We start from the raw sequence: 19,670 nt of genomic DNA, 5'->3' as shown, positions 1-19,670 counted from the left end.
GTATTATACGTTCTCTGCCTGAAAAACGCTCCATATCTGTGCTGCATTGTAGTATATAGTAGGAGGACAGTGCAGAATTTTGCTGACCACCAGTATAACTATATATATAGCAGTACGGTACAGTAGTCCACTGCTCTACCTACCTCTGTGTCCTCAAGTATACTATCCATCCATACCTGTGGTGCATTTCAGTTTTGCACAGTTTGCTGACCACCAGTATATACTATATAGCAGTACGGTACAGAAGGCCACTGCTCTACCTACCTCTGTGTCGTCAAGTATACTATCCATCCATACCTGTGGTGCATTTCAGTTTTGCACAGTTTGCTGACCACCAGTATAACTATATATATAGCAGTACGGTACAGTAGTCTACTGCTCTACCTACCTCTGTGTCGTCAAGTATACTATCCATCCATACCTGTGGTGCATTTCAGTTTTGCACAGTTTGCTGACCACCAGTATATACTATATAGCAGTACGGTACAGAAGGCCACTGCTCTACCTACCTCTGTGTCGTCAAGTATACTATCCATCCATACCTGTGGTGCATTTCAGTTTTGCACAGTTTGCTGACCACCAGTATAACTATATATATAGCAGTACGGTACAGTAGTCCACTGCTCTACCTACCTCTGTGTTGTCAAGTATACTACCCATCCATACCTGTGGTGCATTTCAGTTTTGCACAGTTTGTTGACCACCAGTATATACTATATAGCAGTACGGTACAAAAGGCCACTGCTCTACCTACCTCTGTGTCGTCAAGTACACTATCCATCCATACCTTTGGTGCATTTCAGTTTTGCACAATTTGCTGACCACCAGTATAACTATATATATAGCAGTACGGTACAGTAGTCTACTGCTCTACCTACCTCTGTGTCGTCAAGTATACTATCCATCCATACCTGTGGTGGATTTCAGTTTTGCACAGTTTGCTGACCACCAGTATATACTATATAGCAGTACGGTACAGAAGGCCACTGCTCTATCTACCTCTGTGTCGTCAAGTATACTATCCATTCATACCTGTGGTGCAGTTCAGTTTTGCACAGTTTGCTGACCACCAGTATATAATATATAGCAGTACGGTACAGTAGGCCACTGCTCTACCTACCTCTGTGTCATAAAATATACTATCCATCCATACCTGTGGTGCATTTCAGTTTTGCACAGTTTGCTGACCACCAGTATATACTATATAGCAGTACGGTACAGAAGGCCACTGCTCTACCTACCTCTGTGTCGTAAAGTATAATATCCATCCATACCTGTGGTGCATTTCAGTTTTGCACAGTTTGCTGACCACCAGTATATAATATATAGCAGTACGGTACAGTAGGCCACTGCTCTACCTACCTCTGTGTCGTCAAGTATACTATCCATCCATACCTTTGGTGCATTTCAGTTTTGCACAATTTGCTGACCACCAGTATAACTATATATATAGCAGTACGGTACAGTAGTATACTGCTCTACCAACCTCTGTGTCGTCAAGTATACTATCCATCCATACCTGTGGTGCATTTCAGTTTTGCACAGTTTGCTGACCACCAGTATATACTATATAGCAGTACGGTACAGAAGGCCACTGCTCTACCTACCTCTGTGTCGTCAAGTATACTATCCATTCATACCTGTGGTGCAGTTCAGTTTTGCACAGTTTGCTGACCACCAGTATATAATATATAGCAGTACGGTACAGTAGGCCACTGCTCTACCTACCTCTGTGTCATAAAATATACTATCCATCCATACCTGTGGTGCATTTCAGTTTTGCACAGTTTGCTGACCACCAGTATATACTATATAGCAGTACGGTACAGAAGGCCACTGCTCTACCTACCTCTGTGTCGTCAAGTATAATATCCATCCATACCTGTGGTGCATTTCAGTTTTGCACAGTTTGCTGACCACCAGTATATAATATATAGCAGTACGGTACAGTAGGCCACTGCTCTACCTACCTCTGTGTCGTCAAGTATACTATCCATCCATACCTGTGGTGCATTTCAGTTTTGCACAGTTTGCTGACCACCAGTATATACTATATAGCAGTACGGTAAAGAAGGCCACTGCTCTACCTACCTCTGTGTCGTCAAGTATACTATCCATCCATACCTGTGGTGCATTTCAGTTGTGCGCAGTATATACAGTAGTAGGCCATTGCTATTGATATATTACTGGCATATAATTCCACACATTAAAAAATGGAGAACAAAAATGTGGAGGGCAAAATAGGGAAAGATCAAGATCCACTTCCACCTTGTGCTGAAGCTGCTGCCACTAGTCATGGCCGAGACGATGAAATGCCATCAACGTCGTCTGCCAAGGTCGATGCCCAATGTCATAGTAGAGAGCATGTAAAATCCCAAAAAATAAAGCTCAGTAAAATGACCCAAAAATCTAAATCAAAATCGTCTGAGGAGAAGCGTAAACTTGCCAATGTGCCATTTACGACACGGAGTGGCAAGGAACGGCTGAGGCCCTGGCCTATGTTCAAGGCTAGTGGTTCAGCTTCACCTGAGGATGGAAGCACTCATCCTCCTGCTAGAAAACTTAAAAGAGTTAAGATGGCAAAAGCACAGCAAAGAACTGTGCGTTCTTCTAAATCACAAATCCCCAAGGAGAGTCCAATTGTGTCGGTTGCAATGTCTGACCTTCCCAACACTGGACGGGAAGAGGTTGCGCCTTCCACCATTTGCACGCCCCCTGCAATTGCTGGAAGGAGCACCCGTAGTCCAGTTCCTGATAGTCAAATTGAAGATGTCACTGTTGAAGTACACCAGGATGAGGATATGGGTGTTGCTGGCGCTGGGGAGGAAATTGACAAGGAGGATTCTGATGGTGAGGTGGTTTGTTTAAGACAGGCACCCGGGGAGACACCTGTTGTCCGTGGGACGAATATGGCCATTGACATGCCTGATCAAAATACAAAAAAAAATCACCTCTTCGGTGTGGAATTATGTCAACAGAAATGCGGACAACTGGTTTCAAGCCGTGTGTTGCCTTTGTCAAGCTGTAATAAGTAGGGGTAAGGACGTTAACCACCTAGGAACATCCTCCCTTATACGTCACCTGGACCGCATTCATCAGAAGTCAGTGACAAGTTCAAAAACTTTGGATGACAGCGGAAGCAGTCCACTGACAACTAAATCCCTTCCTCTTGTAACCAAGCTCCTGCAAACCACACCACCAACTCCCTCAGTGTCAATTTCCTCCTTACCCAGGAAAGCCAATAGTCCTGCAGGCCATGTCACTGGCAAGTCTGACGAGTCCTCTCCTGCCTGGGATTCCTCCGATGCATCCTTGAGTGTAACGCCTACTGCTGCTGGCGCTGCTGTTGTTGCTGCTGGGAGTCGATCGTCATCCCAGAGGGGAAGTCGGAAGACCACTTGTACTACTTCCAGTAAGCAATTGACTGTCCAACAGTCCTTTGCGAGGAAGATGAAATATCACAGCAGTCATCCTGCTGCAAAGCGGATAACTCAGGCCTTGGCAGCATGGGTGGTGAGAAAAGTGTTTCCGGTATCCACCGTTAATTCACAGGGAACTAGAGACTTAATTGAGGTACTGTGTTCCCGGTACCAAATATCATCTAGGTTCCATTTCTCTAGGCAGGCGATACCGAAAATGTACACAGACGTCAGAAAAAGAGTCACCAGTGTCCTAAAAAATGCAGTTGTACCCAATGTCCACTTAACCACGGACATATGGACAAGTGGAGCAGGGCAGACTCAGGACTATATGACTGTGACAGCCCACTGGGTAGATGTATTGCCTCCCGCAGCAAGAACAGCAGCGGCGGCACCAGTAGCAGCATCTCGCAAACGCCAACTCGTTCCTAGGCAGGCTACGCTTTGTATCACCGCTTTCCATAAGAGGCACACAGCTGACAACCTCTTACGGAAACTGAGGAACATCATCGCAGAATGACTTACCCCAATTGGACTCTCCTGGGGATTTGTGACATCGGACAACGCCAGCAATATTGTGCGTGCATTACATCTGAGCAAATTCCAGCACGTTCCATGTTTTGCACATACATTGAATTTGGTGGTGCAGAATTATTTAAAAAACGACAGGGGAGTGCAAGAGATGCTGTCGGTGGCCCGAAGAATTGCGGGCCACTTTTGGCATTCAGCCACCGCGTGCCGAAGACTGGAGCACCAGCAAACAGTCCTGAACCTGCCCTGCCATCATCTGAAGCAAGAGCTGGTAACGAGGTGGAATTCAACCCTCTTTATGCTTCAGATGATGGAGGAGCAGCAAAAGGCCATTCAAGCCTATACATCTGCCTACGATATAGGCAAAGGAGGGGGAATGCACCTGACTCAAGCGCAGTGGAGAATGATTTCAACGTTGTGCAAGGTTCTGCAACCCTTAGAACTTGCCACACGTGAAGTCAGTTCAGACACTGCCAGCCTGAGTCAGGTCATTCCCCTCATCAGGCTTTTGCAGAAAAAGCTGGAGACATTGAAGGAGGAGCTGAAACAGAGCGATTCCGCTAGGCATGTGGGACTTGTGGATGGAGCCCTTAATTCGCTTAACCAGGATTCACGGGTGGTCAATCTGTTGAAATCAGAGCACTACATTTTGGCCACCGTGCTCGATCCTAGATTTAAAACCTACGTTGTATCTCTCTTTCCGGCAGACACAAGTCTGCAGAGGTTCAAAGGCCTGCTGGTGAGAAAATTGTCAACTCAAGCGGAACGTGACCCGTCAACAGTTCCTCCTTCACATTCTCCCCCAACTGGGGGTGCGAGGAAAAGGCTAAGAATTCCGATCCCACCCGCTGGCGGTGATGCAGGGCAGTCTGGAGCGAGTGCTGACATCTGTTCCGGGTTGAAGGACCTGCCAACGATTACTGACATGTCGTCTACTGTCACTGCATATGATTCTGTCACCATTGAAAGAATGGTGGAGGATTATATGAGTGACCGCATCAAAGTAGGCACGTCAGACAGTCCGTACGTATACTGGCAGGAAAAAGAGGCAATTTGGAGGCCCTTGCACAAACTGGCTTTATTTTACCTAAGTTGCCCCCCCCCCTCCAGTGTGTACTCTGAAAGAGTGTTTAGTGCAGCCGCTCTCCTTGTCAGCAATAGGCATACGAGGTTACTTCCAGAAAATGTGGAGAAGATGATGTTTATCAAAATTAATTATAATCAATTCCCCCGTGGAGACATTCACCAGCAATTGCCTCCAGAAAGTACACAGGGACCTGAGATGGTGGACTCCAGTGGGGATGAATTAATAATCTGTGAGGAGGGGGATGTACACAGTGAAAGGGGTGAGGAATCGGACGATGAGGAGGAGGTGGACATATTGCCTCTGTAGAGCCAGTTTGTGTAAGGAGAGATTGATTGCTTCTTTTTTGGTGGGGGTCCAAACCAACCAGTCATTTCAGTCACAGTTGTGTGGCAGACCCTGTCGCTGAAATGATGGGTTTGTTAAAGTGTGCATGTCCTGTTTATACAACATAAGGGTGGGTGGGAGGGCACAAGGACAATTCCATCTTGCACCTCTTTTTTCTTTCATTTTTCTTTGCATCATGTGCTGTTTGGGGACAATTTTTTTGAAGTGCCATCCTGCCTGACACTGCAGTACCACTCCTAGATGGGCCAGGTGTTTGTGTCGGCCACTTGGGTCGCTTAGCTTAGTCACACAGCTACCTCATTGCACCTCTTTTTTTCTTTGCATCATGTGCTGTTTGGGGACTATTTTTTGGTAGTGCCATCCTGTCTGACACTGCAGTGCCACTCCTAGATGGGCCAGGTGTTTGTGTCGGCCACTTGGGTCGCTTAGCTTAGTCATCCAGCGACCTTGGTGCAAATTTTAGGACTAAAAATAATATTGTGAGGTGTTCAGTGTTCAGAATAGACTGAAAATGAGTGGAAATTATGGTTATTGAGGTTAATAATACTATGGGATCAAAATGACCCCCAAATTCTATGATTTAAGCTGTTTTTGAGGGTTTTTTGTAAAAAAAACACCCGAATCCAAAACACACCCGAATCCGACAAAAAAATTTCAGGGAGGTTTTGCCAAAATGCGTCCGAATCCAAAACACGGCCGCGGAACCGAATCCAAAACCAAAACACAAAACCCGAAAATTTTCCGGTGCACATCACTAATTTTTAAGGAACATTGGCCCTCATTCCGAGTTGTTCGCTCGTTGCCAAGTTTCGCTATATTGCGATTAGTCGCTAACTGCGCATGCGCAAAGGGTCGCAGAGCGCATGCGCTTAGTTCTTTTACTCAAAAGTTAGGTATTTTACTCACGGCATAACAAGGATTTTTCATCGTTCTGGTGATCGGAGTGTGATTGACAGGAAGTGGGTGTTTCTGGGCGGAAACTGGCCGTTTTATGTGTGGGAAAAAACGCTGGTGTTTCTGGGAAAAACGCGGGAGTGTCTGAAGAAACAGGGGAGTGTCTGGTAGAGATGAGCGGGTTCGGTTCCTCGGAATCCGAACCCGCCCGAACTTCATTTTTTTTTACACGGGGCCGAGCGACTCGGATCTTCCCGCCTTGCTCGGTTAACCCGAGCGCGCCCGAACGTCATCATCCCGCTGTCGGATTCTCGCGAGGCTCGGATTCTATCGCGAGACTCGGATTCTATATAAGGAGCCGCGCGTCGCCGCCATTTTCACACGTGCATTGAGATTCATAGGGAGAGGACGTGGCTGGCGTCCTCTCCGTTTATAGAGAAGAGAGTGAGACTAGAGTAGAGAGAGACACAGTAGTAATTTTGGGGAGCATTAGGAGGAGTACTACTACTTGCTGAAGTGATAGATAGATAGATAGATAGATAGATAGATAGATAGTGTGACTGTATAATGTATATCTGACTTGTGGGGGAGACACTGACAGTGGGGAGCAGTTAGAGTCTGAGAGCAGGACTCAGGAGTACATATAACGTACAGTGCACACTTTTGCTGCCAGAGTGCCACACTGCCATTGTGACCACACTGACCACCAGTATAATATATATTGTGATTGTCTGCTTAGGAGTACTACTTGCAAGTTGCTGATAGTGTGACCAGTGACCTGACCACCAGTTTAATAATCACCACCAGTTTAATATATATAATATATATATATAATTGTATATCATATATATATAATATTGTATACCACCTACCCGTTTTTTTTTTTTTTTTCTTCTTCTTTATACATACTACTATAGTAGCTTACTGTAGCAGTCTGCGGTGCTGCTGAGCTGACAGTGTCCAGCAGGTCCGTCATCAGTCATTACATAATAAATATATATACCTGTCCGGCTGCAGTACTAGTGATATTATATATATATATATATATATATATTGATTTCATCTCATTATCATCCAGTCTATATTAGCAGCAGACACAGTACGGTAGTCCACGGCTGTAGCTACCTCTGTGTCGGCAGTCGCTCGTCCATCCATAATTGTATACCACCTACCCGTGGTTTTTTTTTTCTTTCTTCTTTATACATACTACTATAGTAGCTTACTGTAGCAGTCTGCGGTGCTGCTGAGCTGACAGTGTCCAGCAGGTCCGTCATCAGTCATTACATAATAAATATATCTACCTGTCCGGCTGCAGTACTAGTGTGATATTATATATATATATATTGATTTCATCTCATTATCATCCAGTCTATATTAGCAGCAGACACAGTACGGTAGTCCACGGCTGTAGCTACCTCTGTGTCGGCAGTCGCTCGTCCATCCATAATTGTATACCACCTACCCGTGTTTTTTTTTTTTCTTTCTTCTTTATACATACTACTATAGTAGCTTACTGTAGCAGTCTGCGGTGCTGCTGAGCTGACAGTGTCCAGCAGGTCCGTCATCAGTCATTACATAATAAATATATCTACCTGTCCGGCTGCAGTACTAGTGTGATATTATATATATATATATATATATATATTGATTTCATCTCATTATCATCCAGTCTATATTAGCAGCAGACACAGTACGGTAGTCCACGGCTGTAGCTACCTCTGTGTCGGCAGTCGCTCGTCCATCCATAATTGTATACCACCTACCCGTGTTTTTTTCTTTTTCTTTCTTCTTTATACATACTACTATAGTAGCTTACTGTAGCAGTCTGCGGTGCTGCTGAGCTGACAGTGTCCAGCAGGTCCATCATCAGTCATTACATAATAAATATATCTACCTGTCCGGCTGCAGTACTAGTGTGATATTATATATATATATATTGATTTCATCTCATTATCATCCAGTCTATATTAGCAGCAGACACAGTACGGTAGTCCACGGCTGTAGCTACCTCTGTGTCGGCAGTCGCTCGTCCATCCATAATTGTATACCACCTACCCGTGGTTTTTTTTTTTCTTTCTTCTTTATACATACTACTATAGTAGCTTACTGTAGCAGTCTGCGGTGCTGCTGAGCTGACAGTGTCCAGCAGGTCCGTCATCAGTCATTACATAATAAATATATCTACCTGTCCGGCTGCAGTACTAGTGTGATATAATATATATTGATTTCATCTCATTATCATCCAGTCTATATTAGCAGCAGACACAGTACGGTAGTCCACGGCTGTAGCTACCTCTGTGTCGGCAGTCGCTCGTCCATCCATAAGTATACTAGTATCCATCCATCTCCATTGTTTACCTGAGGTGCCTTTTAGTTGTGCCTATTAAAATATGGAGATCAAAAATGTTGGGGTTCCAAAATTAGGGAAAGATCAAGATCCACTTCCACCTCGTGCTGAAGCTGCTGCCACTAGTCATGGCCGAGACGATGAAATGCCAGCAACGTCGTCTGCCAAGGCCGATGCCCAATGTCATAGTACAGAGCATGTAAAATCCAAAACACCAAATATCAGTAAAAAAAGGACTCCAAAATCTAAAATAAAATTGTCGGAGGAGAAGCGTAAACTTGCCAATATGCCATTTACCACACGGAGTGGCAAGGAACGGCTGAGGCCCTGGCCTATGTTCATGGCTAGTGGTTCAGCTTCACATGAGGATGGAAGCACTCAGCCTCTCGCTAGAAAAATGAAAAGACTCAAGCTGGCAAAAGCACCGCAAAGAACTGTGCGTTCTTCGAAATCCCAAATCCACAAGGAGAGTCCAATTGTGTCGGTTGCGATGCCTGACCTTCCCAACACTGGACGTGAAGAGCATGCGCCTTCCACCATTTGCACGCCCCCTGCAAGTGCTGGAAGGAGCACCCGCAGTCCAGTTCCTGATAGTCAGATTGAAGATGTCAGTGTTGAAGTACACCAGGATGAGGAGGATATGGGTGTTGCTGGCGCTGGGGAGGAAATTGACAAGGAGGATTCTGATGGTGAGGTGGTTTGTTTAAGTCAGGCTCCCGGGGAGACACCTGTTGTCCGTGGGAGGAATATGGCCGTTGACATGCCTGGTGAAAATACCAAAAAAATCAGCTCTTCGGTGTGGAAGTATTTCAACAGAAATGCGGACAACATTTGTCAAGCCGTGTGTTGCCTTTGTCAAGCTGTAATAAGTAGGGGTAAGGACGTTAACCACCTCGGAACATCCTCCCTTATACGTCACCTGCAGCGCATTCATAATAAGTCAGTGACAAGTTCAAAAACTTTGGGCGACAGCGGAAGCAGTCCACTGACCAGTAAATCCCTTCCTCTTGTAACCAAGCTCACGCAAACCACCCCACCAACTCCCTCAGTGTCAATTTCCTCCTTCCCCAGGAATGCCAATAGTCCTGCAGGCCATGTCACTGGCAATTCTGACGATTCCTCTCCTGCCTGGGATTCCTCCGATGCATCCTTGCGTGTAACGCCTACTGCTGCTGGCGCTGCTGTTGTTGTTGCTGCTGGGAGTCGATGGTCATCCCAGAGGGGAAATCGTAAGACCACTTTTACTACTTCCACCAAGCAATTGACTGTCCAACAGTCCTTTGCGAGGAAGATGAAATATCACAGCAGTCATCCTGCTGCAAAGCGGATAACTGAGGCCTTGGCATCCTGGGTGGTGAGAAACGTGGTTCCGGTATCCATCATTACTGCAGAGCCAACTAGAGACTTGTTGGAGGTACTGTGTCCCCGGTACCAAATACTATCTAGGTTCCATTTCTCTAGGCAGGCGATACCGAAAATGTACACAGACCTCAGAAAAAGAGTCACCAGTGTCCTAAAAAATGCAGCTGTACCCAATGTCCACTTAACCACGGACATGTGGACAAGTGGAGCAGGGCAGGGTCAGGACTATATGACTGTGACAGCCCACTGGGTAGATGTATGGACTCCCGCCGCAAGAACAGCAGCGGCGGCACCAGTAGCAGCATCTCGCAAACGCCAACTCTTTCCTAGGCAGGCTACGCTTTGTATCACCGGTTTCCAGAATACGCACACAGCTGGAAACCTCTTACGGCAACTGAGGAAGATCATCGCGGAATGGCTTACCCCAATTGGACTCTCCTGTGGATTTGTGGCATCGGACAACGCCAGCAATATTGTGTGTGCATTAAATCAGGGCAAATTCCAGCACGTCCCATGTTTTGCACATACCTTGAATTTGGTGGTGCAGAATTTTTAAAAAAACGACAGGGGCGTGCAAGAGATGCTGTCGGTGGCCAGAAGAATTGCGGGACACTTTCGGCGTACAGGCACCACGTACAGAAGACTGGAGCAACACCAAAAACGCCTGAACCTGCCCTGCCATCATCTGAAGCAAGAAGTGCTAACGAGGTGGAATTCAACCCTATATATGCTTCAGAGGTTGGAGGAGCAGTAAAAGGCCATTCAAGCCTATACAATTGAGCACGATATAGGAGGTGGAATGCACCTGTCTCAAGCGCAGTGGAGAATGATTTCAACGTTGTGCAAGGTTCTGCTGCCCTTTGAACTTGCCACACGTGAAGTCAGTTCAGACACTGCCAGCCTGAGTCAGGTCATTCCCCTCATCAGGCTTTTGCAGAAGAAGCTGGTGACATTGAAGGAGGAGCTAACACGGAGCGATTCGGCTAGGCATGTGGGACTTGTGGATGGAGCCCTTAATTCGCTTAACAAGGATTCACGGGTGGTCAATCTGTTGAAATCAGAGCACTACATTTTGGCCACCGTGCTCGATCCTAGATTTAAAACCTACCTTGGATCTCTCTTTCCGGCAGACACAAGTCTGCTGGGGTTCAAAGACCTGCTGGTGAGAAAGTTGTCAAGTCAAGCGGAACGCGACCTGTCAACATCTCCTCCTTCACATTCTCCCGCAACTGGGGGTGCGAGGAAAAGGCTCAGAATTCCGAGCCCACCCGCTGGCGGTGATGCAGGGCAGTCTGGAGCGACTGCTGATGCTGACATCTGGTCCGGACTGAAGGACCTGTCAACGATTACGGACATGTCGTCTACTGTCACTGCATATGATTCTCTCCCCATTGAAAGAATGGTGGAGGATTATATGAGTGACCGCATCCAAGTAGGCACGTCACACAGTCCGTACTTATACTGGCTGGAAAAAGAGGCAATTTGGAGGCCCTTGCACAAACTGGCTTTATTCTACCTAAGTTGCCCTCCCACAAGTGTGTACTCCGAAAGAGTGTTTAGTGCCGCCGCTCACCTTGTCAGCAATCGGCGTACGAGGTTACTTCCAGAAAATGTGGAGAAGATGATGTTCATTAAAATGAATTATAATCAATTCCTCCGTGGAGACATTGACCAGCAGCAATTGCCTCCACAAAGTACACAGGGAGCTGAGATGGTGGATTCCAGTGGGGACGAATTGATAATCTGTGAGGAGGGGGATGTATACGGTGATATATCGGAGGATGATGATGAGGTGGACATCTTGCCTCTGTAGAGCCAGTTTGTGCAAGGAGAGATTAATTGCTTCTTTTTTGGTGGGGGTCCAAACCAACCCGTCATTTCAGTCACAGTCGTGTGGCAGACCCTGTCACTGAAATGATGGGTTGGTTAAAGTGTGCATGTCCTGTTTATACAACATAAGGGTGGGTGGGAGGGCCCAAGGACAATTCCATCTTGCACCTCTTTTTTCTTTAATTTTTCTTTGCGTCATGTGCTGTTTGGGGAGTGTTTTTTGGAAGGGCCATCCTGCGTGACACTGCAGTGCCACTCCTAGATGGGCCAGGTGTTTGTGTCGGCCACTAGGGTCGCTTATCTTACTCACACAGCTACCTCATTGCACCTCTTTTTTTCTTTGCGTCATGTGCTGTTTGGGGAGTGTTTTTTGGAAGGGCCATCCTGCGTGACACTGCAGTGCCACTCCTAGATGGGCCCGGTGTTTGTGTCGGCCACTAGGGTCACTTAGCTTAGTCATCCAGCGACCTCCGTGCAAATTTTAGGACTAAAAATAATATTGTGAGGTGTGAGGTATTCAGAATAGACTGAAAATGAGTGGAAATTATGGTTTTTGAGGTTAATAATACTTTGGGATCAAAATGACCCCCAAATTCTATGATTTAAGCTGTTTTTTAGTGTTTTTTGAAAAAAACACCCGAATCCAAAACACACCCGAATCCGACAAAAAAAATTCGGTGAGGTTTTGCCAAAACGCGGTTGAACCCAAAACACGGCCGCGGAACCGAACCCAAAACCAAAACACAAAACCCGAAAAATTTCAAGTGCACATCTCTAGTGTCTGGGCGAACGCTGGGTGTGTTTGTGACGTCAAACCAGGAACGAAACTGACTGAACTGATCACAATGGCAGAGTAAGTCTGGAGCTACTCAGAAACTGCTAAGAAATTTCTATTCGCAATTGTGCTAATCTTTTGTTCGCTATTCTGCTAAGCTTAGCGTGTGCAATGCTGCTAAAAGCAGCTAGCGAGCGAACAACTCGGAATCACCCCCATTCTGTGGTTTAGTGCAAAGGAAAGCTGTATACATAGAATTCAGCAAACAGGCATTAAACATCACATGTCCTGTTGGTAATTGTAGGACAAAAATGTGGCATTCCTCTCATAATTAATATGTCAATGTCATACATTTTATTTATTTGTCCTGTTTGATTCACATACCTCTAGGTGGCAAAAGCTGATAACCTCTGAATCTATTTTGCCCTTAAACCAGGGAGGATTTATTGTACAGTAAAATCTCTAGGATAGGACACTTTTCCTCAGAGGAGCTTGTCTGAGGATGAAGACCACCTCCTGTTCCTCTGGCATACATTTCCTCCTTAGGCGCTTCTCTTAGACATGACATTTGTCGTCTAGCTATTGTGTTTTTTTTTTTTATCTTTCCTAAGGCAAAATATTTTCTGCTTTTGTTCTCCAAAGATGTCTCTTATAAGAAGTTCTTGCCAAATGGCTTGTCTTAAAGTATAAGAACCTCATTCACAAGCCGCTTGTTCTTCTAGATCAGCGATTTACAACTCCCTCTGTTTGAAGTGACAATGAATGTGATGATGTATATGGCAGCGTAGCTTGTTTACACTGCTGTATTATTCCACTAATTATTGTTTGAGGAGACATCCGCTCTGAAAATAATAATAATATATACCAATGCAATATGTATTAAAGACAGTGAGAGAAACAAAGGCAATTCCAATGAGGATTTCTTTAATGGAGGAAAGCTGTAAAGTGCTAAAATATTTTGAATTAAAGTAGAATAACAATAGATAGTGCAGCGTAGTCATATGAATTCCGTCTATTTACCATGAATGAGGAACTACAATATACAGTATACAGTATATATATATATATATATATATATATATATATATTATTTTTTGTCCTCCAAATTCTACACACAATACCCCATAATGACAACATGAACAAAGGTTTTTTTGAGATTTTGCTAATTTATTTACAGATGCAGTACAGAGTGTGCACAACATGCAGTACATAGGGTTGCCACTTCTCCCGGATTTCTGGGATTCTCTAGGATTTGGTGGCGACCCTCCAGGAGGCTTTTACCCTCACCCGGATTTCAGGATTCTCCCGGAATAAGGGGACCTGAGAGCAGAGGCGTGTCTGGGAGTGGAATAAGGGGACCAGGGAGGCAGGTCTGTGTCATTCATGGTCGTCCTGTCCCCTATGAGTGCCAGAGGTGGATTTAGACCTCATGGGGCCCTAAGCGAAATACCGATTTGGGGCCCCCCTACCTCAAACAATTCATAGCACTATATTTTTGTTCTGATTTATGCCCCCTTACATTACAGATGAAGTTCCGTCTGTGCCTGGGCCTATCACCGCGTCTGGGGCGCGCACGTGTCCGTGTTCACTGGTATGAGAGCGTCTGTGTGCACTCCCGGCGGGGCTAAGTGGCGACCAATCAGACAGAGAGTGCCCCATAGAGGTACTGTGCCCCACGGCGCGCGCGCCAAAAAAATGGGTGTGGCCAATTAAAATGGGACATGAAACACAGACATATGCCCCCAATAGTGCAGTGCCAGATCCACAATTGACCCCACAGTGCCAGGTATACAAATGCCCCCACAGTGCCAGGTATACAAATGCCTCCACAGTGCCAGATCCACAAATGCCCCCACAGTGCCAGGTATACAAATGCCCCCACAGTGCCAGATCCACAAATGCCCCCACAGTGCCAGATCCACAAATGCCCCCACAGTGCCAGGTATACAAATGCCCCCACAGTGCCAGATCCACAAATGCCCCCACAGTGCCAGGTATACAAATGCCCCCACAGTGCCAGATCCACAATTGCCCCCACAGTGTCAGATCCACAATTGCCCCCACAGTGTCAGGTAATACCTGACACTGTGGGGGCAATTGTGGATCTGACACTGTGGGGGCAATTGTATACCTGACAGGTATACAAATGCCCACACAGTGCCAGGTATACAAATGCCCCCACAGTGCCAGGTAAACAATTGCCCCCACAGTGCCAGGTATACAAATGCCCCACATTGCCAGCCAATTGCCCCCACAGTGCCAGGTATACAATTGCCCCCACAGCAGCCAGTGCTGCAGCTGCTTACCGCTGCTGCACTGCTGCTGCTGCTCCTACTCCGGGCTCCGGCTGTGAGGGACGGGTGAGTCAGGAGAGGAGAGCGCCCGCCAGCGCGGCTGTGTATGGCGCGGCGGCGTATAGCGGACTTCGTTCAAACCAGCCGCCGGTTCGTGAGCCAATCAGAGCTCGCGGACCGGCGGCTTCTGATTGGCTGCCGGTCCGCGAGCTCTGATTGGCTCACGAACCGGCGGCTGGTTTGAAGTCCGCTATACGCCGCTGCGCCAGACACAGCCGCGCTGGCGGGCGCTCTCCTCTCCTGACAGCTGAGACACGCTGCCGCCGGACTGAGCGGCAGCGTGTCTCAGTGACACAAGCAGGGGGCCCGCTTCGGGCCCCCTGAGGCAACCACTTAGGTTGCATAGCGGCAAATCCGCCACTGATGAGTGCGCAACACGTACCGCCGCTGGCGCCGTCCCCAGCAGTCCCACTGTTTTTTGGGGCTGGTGGAGTCGGAGCTCTGTTAAGACTGACAGGTCTGTGTCGGTGTGACACAGACCTGTCAATCTTAGCAGAGTTCCTCCTCCACCAGCCCACAAACCAGTGGGACTGCTGGGGCAGCACCGGCGGCGGTGCATGCGGCGTGCGGGGCGGCCGTGACTGAGTGAGAGTGAGAACTGGCACTGTCTGTCTGTTGCGCTGAGTGACTCTGGGCACTACTAGTGCCGCACTAGCCTAGGTGAGTACATTTAAATAATAACTGTAATGTAATTAATAAATGGTAAAGGTTATTTCTGAAGGAGGTCACTGACTTGACAGCCAGGGCAACAGGTGCTCCCCAGCCGGGCAATACGGAGAGCGGCGGATGCGAGGTGGGGTTGGGATTGGGGGTGGATCTCGAGGAATCGATAATGCATGAGGTGGCAACCCTAGCAATACAGAGGGCCTAATTCAGACCTGATCGGTGATCGTAGCAGCAAATTTGTTAGCAGATGAGCAAAACCATGTGCACTGCAGGTGGGGCAGATATAACATTTGCAGAGAGAGTTAGATTTGGGTTGGGTGTGTTTAATCTGAAATCTAAATTGTAGTGTAAAATAAAGCAGCCAGTATTTACCCTGCACAGAAACAATGTAACCCACCCAAAACTAACTCTCTCTGCACATGTTATATCTGCCCCTCTGCAGTGCACATGGTTTTGTCCATTTGCTAACAAATTTGCTGCTACAATCAGGTCTTAATTAGACCCAGAGTGTGCACAGCATGCAGAGGCGTAACTAGGGTTTTCGGAGCCCAGGGCAAGATGAAGAGTGGCGCCCCCCCAAAAAAACAAAACAAAAAACAACACACGAAAAAAAGAAGTATGGGCGAGGCCACGCACCAGAAGGGGTGTTACCACGCACTAGAAGGGGTGTGGTCACGCACCACAAGGGGTGTGTCCATGCACCATAAGGGGTGTGGCCACTGGAAATGGGGCATGCCAGCATGACTATCACCTACCCCCTGTGTCGCCTCTCAGCACACTATCACCTACCCCTTGTGTTGTCTCTCAGCACACCTTCATACAATTTTGGCACAGTACGCATGCAGAGTCCCCTTTTTACACAGTGCCAGATAGACAATTGCCCCACAGTGCCAGATACACAGTGCCCCACAATGCCAGATACACAGTGCCCCACAGTGTCAGATCCACAGTGACAGATACAGCGCCCCACAGTGCCAGATACAATGCCCCACAGTGCCAGATACAAAGCCCCACAGTGCCAGATACATGCCCCACAGTGCCAGATACAATGCCCCACAGTGCCAGATACATGCCCCACAGTGCCAGTTACATTGCCCCACAGTGCCAGTTACAATGCCCCACAGTGCCAGTTACAATGCCCCACAGTGCCAGATACAATGCCCCACAGTGCCAGTTACATGCCCTACAGTGCCATACATGCCCCACAGTGCCAGATACAATGCCCCACAGTGCCAGTTACATGCCCCACAGTGCCATACATGCCCCACAGTGCCAGATACAATGCCCCACAGTGCCAGCTACATGCCCCACAGTGCCATACATGCCCCACAGTGCCAGATACATGCCCCACAGTGCCAGTTACATTGCCCCACAGTGCCAGTTACAATGCCCCACAGTGCCATATACATGCCCTACAGTGCCAGTTACATGCCCTACAGTGCCATACATGCCCCACAGTGCCAGATACAATGCCCCACAGTGCCAGTCACATGCCCCACAGTGCCAGATACATGCCCCACAGTGCCAGATATAAGACCCCCCCGTCACTCACCGCTTCCTCCCCTCACAGTGCCTCTCCTGCCCCTCAACGCTCCAGGTCTCCGGCGGCGGCTATGTGGCGCCGGTTCGTTAGCCAATCATAGTTCGCGGACCGGCAGCCAATCAGGAGCCGGTCCGCAAGCACTGATTGGCTAATGCCGCCGGAGACCTGACGCACACGCAGCGCTGCTGGCAGCGCCACGCGGCAGTTAGCACATTATGGGGCAGGAGAGACGCTGCGCTCTCCACCCCTCACATTGCAGCGTGACGGGGGCGAGTGGGCATGATGCCCTGGCCGCTGGCGGCGTCCCCCTCTGCTGGGCCTGCCAAGGCGCCCAGAGCACGTGCCCCACTCGCCCTGCCTTAGTTACGCCTGTCAGCATGCAGTACAGAGCATCCAGTACAGAGTGTGCACAGCATGCAGTACAGAGCAGGCTGTACAGAGTGTGCACAGCATGCAGTACAGAGAGTACACAGCATGCATTACAGAGCATGCAGTACAGATCGTGCAGTACAGTATGCACAGCATGCATTAGAGAGCATGCAGTACAGAGTGTGCACAGCATGCAGTACAGTATGTGCACAGCATGCATTACAGAGCATGCAGTACAGTTTGCACAGCATGCAGTACAGAGCATGTAGTACAGAGTGTGCACAGCATGCAGTACAGAGCATGTGGTACAATATGCACAGCATGCAGTACAGAGCATGTAGTACAGAGTGTGCACAGCACCACAAAGGTATCAGTCACCAGAGCCATAACTAGTTATTTTGGTGCCCTGTGCCAGGAAGAACATTGGTGCTCCCATATATTAAATAGGGACAGCGCGCACCAAAGGCGTGTGAGCCAAAAAGGGGCGTAGCCTTGTGGGAATGCCATACATCCACACAGTAGTAGTGTTCCTTGTACATTATGGTGGTTATTCAGAGTTGGTCACAGATTTTGCACACTTTTACTAAAATCTGTGACCACTAAATTTGCATGCTGGGGGATGCCCAACACAGGGCAAGGCTGTCCAGCATGTGTGGCCCCGAGATGCAATTGCAATTCAATTGCAAACACATCGCAGAAACCTCAAATAGCGGTTGAACCCAGCCTATGCAGCATGACTGCATTGGCAGATGCACTGCAGCCATGTTTCCAATAGCAGGTGGACTCCCCCAGGCACCCGCTGTTTGTCAATCATGACAAACTGGATTACGGGATGAGATTGCTTCATGAGTGATCATGCATGCACACTGTGGCTTGCTGCGCATGCGCAGATGGACGAAAAGCTGCCATTTGTGTGATTGCAGTGGCTGCGATCAACTCAGAATAATGCCCTAAGTCCATACAGTAATAGTAGTGCCCCTTATACATTATGCCATACAGTAGTGTGCCTTATATATTATATCCACAGTAGTAGTGCACCTACACATTATGACTGCACAGTAATAGTAGTTCCATTTTGTGCTACATAGTAGTATAGCCCCTTACATATTTTGCTACACAGTAGTAGTACCCCTTACACATTACGTCCACAGTAGTAGTGCCCCATACACATTATGTCCACACAGTAATAGTGTGCCACATACACATTATGCCTGCATAGTAATAGTCGTGCCCCTAAGTACTATTGTGAGAATGTTCTCTACAGCATAAGGGAAAATACTTATGTCAGGGTGGAGAATTTAGGCCGAAACACTGGGTTGAGCAAAGAGACAAGTAAGGTGGGAAGTATTAAGTATGGTGGGGATGGAAAGGGAGAGAGAAGGACAATCCGTAAGAGTAACTCTAGGGAGGCTCTAGTAAACCATGATAGGATACCTTTAAAAAAACAAGCGGATAAGGGAACCACTAAACTAAAATGTATGCTTGCAAACGCAAGAAGTCTAGCAGGTAAAATGGGGGAATTGGAATTGTTAGCATCAAAGGCTGAGTATAATATTATAGGTATTGCAGAAACATGGTGGGACGACTCTCACGACTGGGTTGCAAACTTGGAGGGGTATTCTCTTTTTCAGGAGGGACAGGGTAAGCAAAAGAGGAGGAGGTGTATGTCTTTATGTTAAACCATCTCTTAAACCATACTTTGGTATTTATGAGGGGACAGGAGATAATGTGGAGTCACTATGGGTTGAAATCTCAAGTGGGGGTATTGATGCAAAAAAAAATAGTTATAGGCACATGCTACAAACAGCCAGATATTAGCATACATGAGGAAGAACAACTCTTGCAGCAAATTGAAAGGGCTGCGGGATTGGGGGACATCCTAGTGATTGGGGATTTTAACTATCCTGATATTAAATGGAGTAATGATTCATGTGTTAAAGCTAAGGGCAACATGTTCTTAAATATGTTAAAAGATGACTATTTGTCTCAATTAATCGAGGACCCAACTAGGGGTACAACTATTCTAGATCTAGTAATTACTAATAATGTGGACATCATATTGGATACTAAAGTTGGGGAGACTTTGGGTAACAGTGATCACTATATGATCACATTCAACATCAGTTTCAGGAAACATTGCTATAAGGG

The sequence above is a fragment of the Pseudophryne corroboree genome, chromosome 5 (assembly GCF_028390025.1).
Source record: "Pseudophryne corroboree isolate aPseCor3 chromosome 5, aPseCor3.hap2, whole genome shotgun sequence".
Taxonomy (NCBI): Eukaryota; Metazoa; Chordata; class Amphibia; order Anura; family Myobatrachidae; genus Pseudophryne; species Pseudophryne corroboree.
This window is presented reverse-complemented; position numbering follows the sequence as displayed.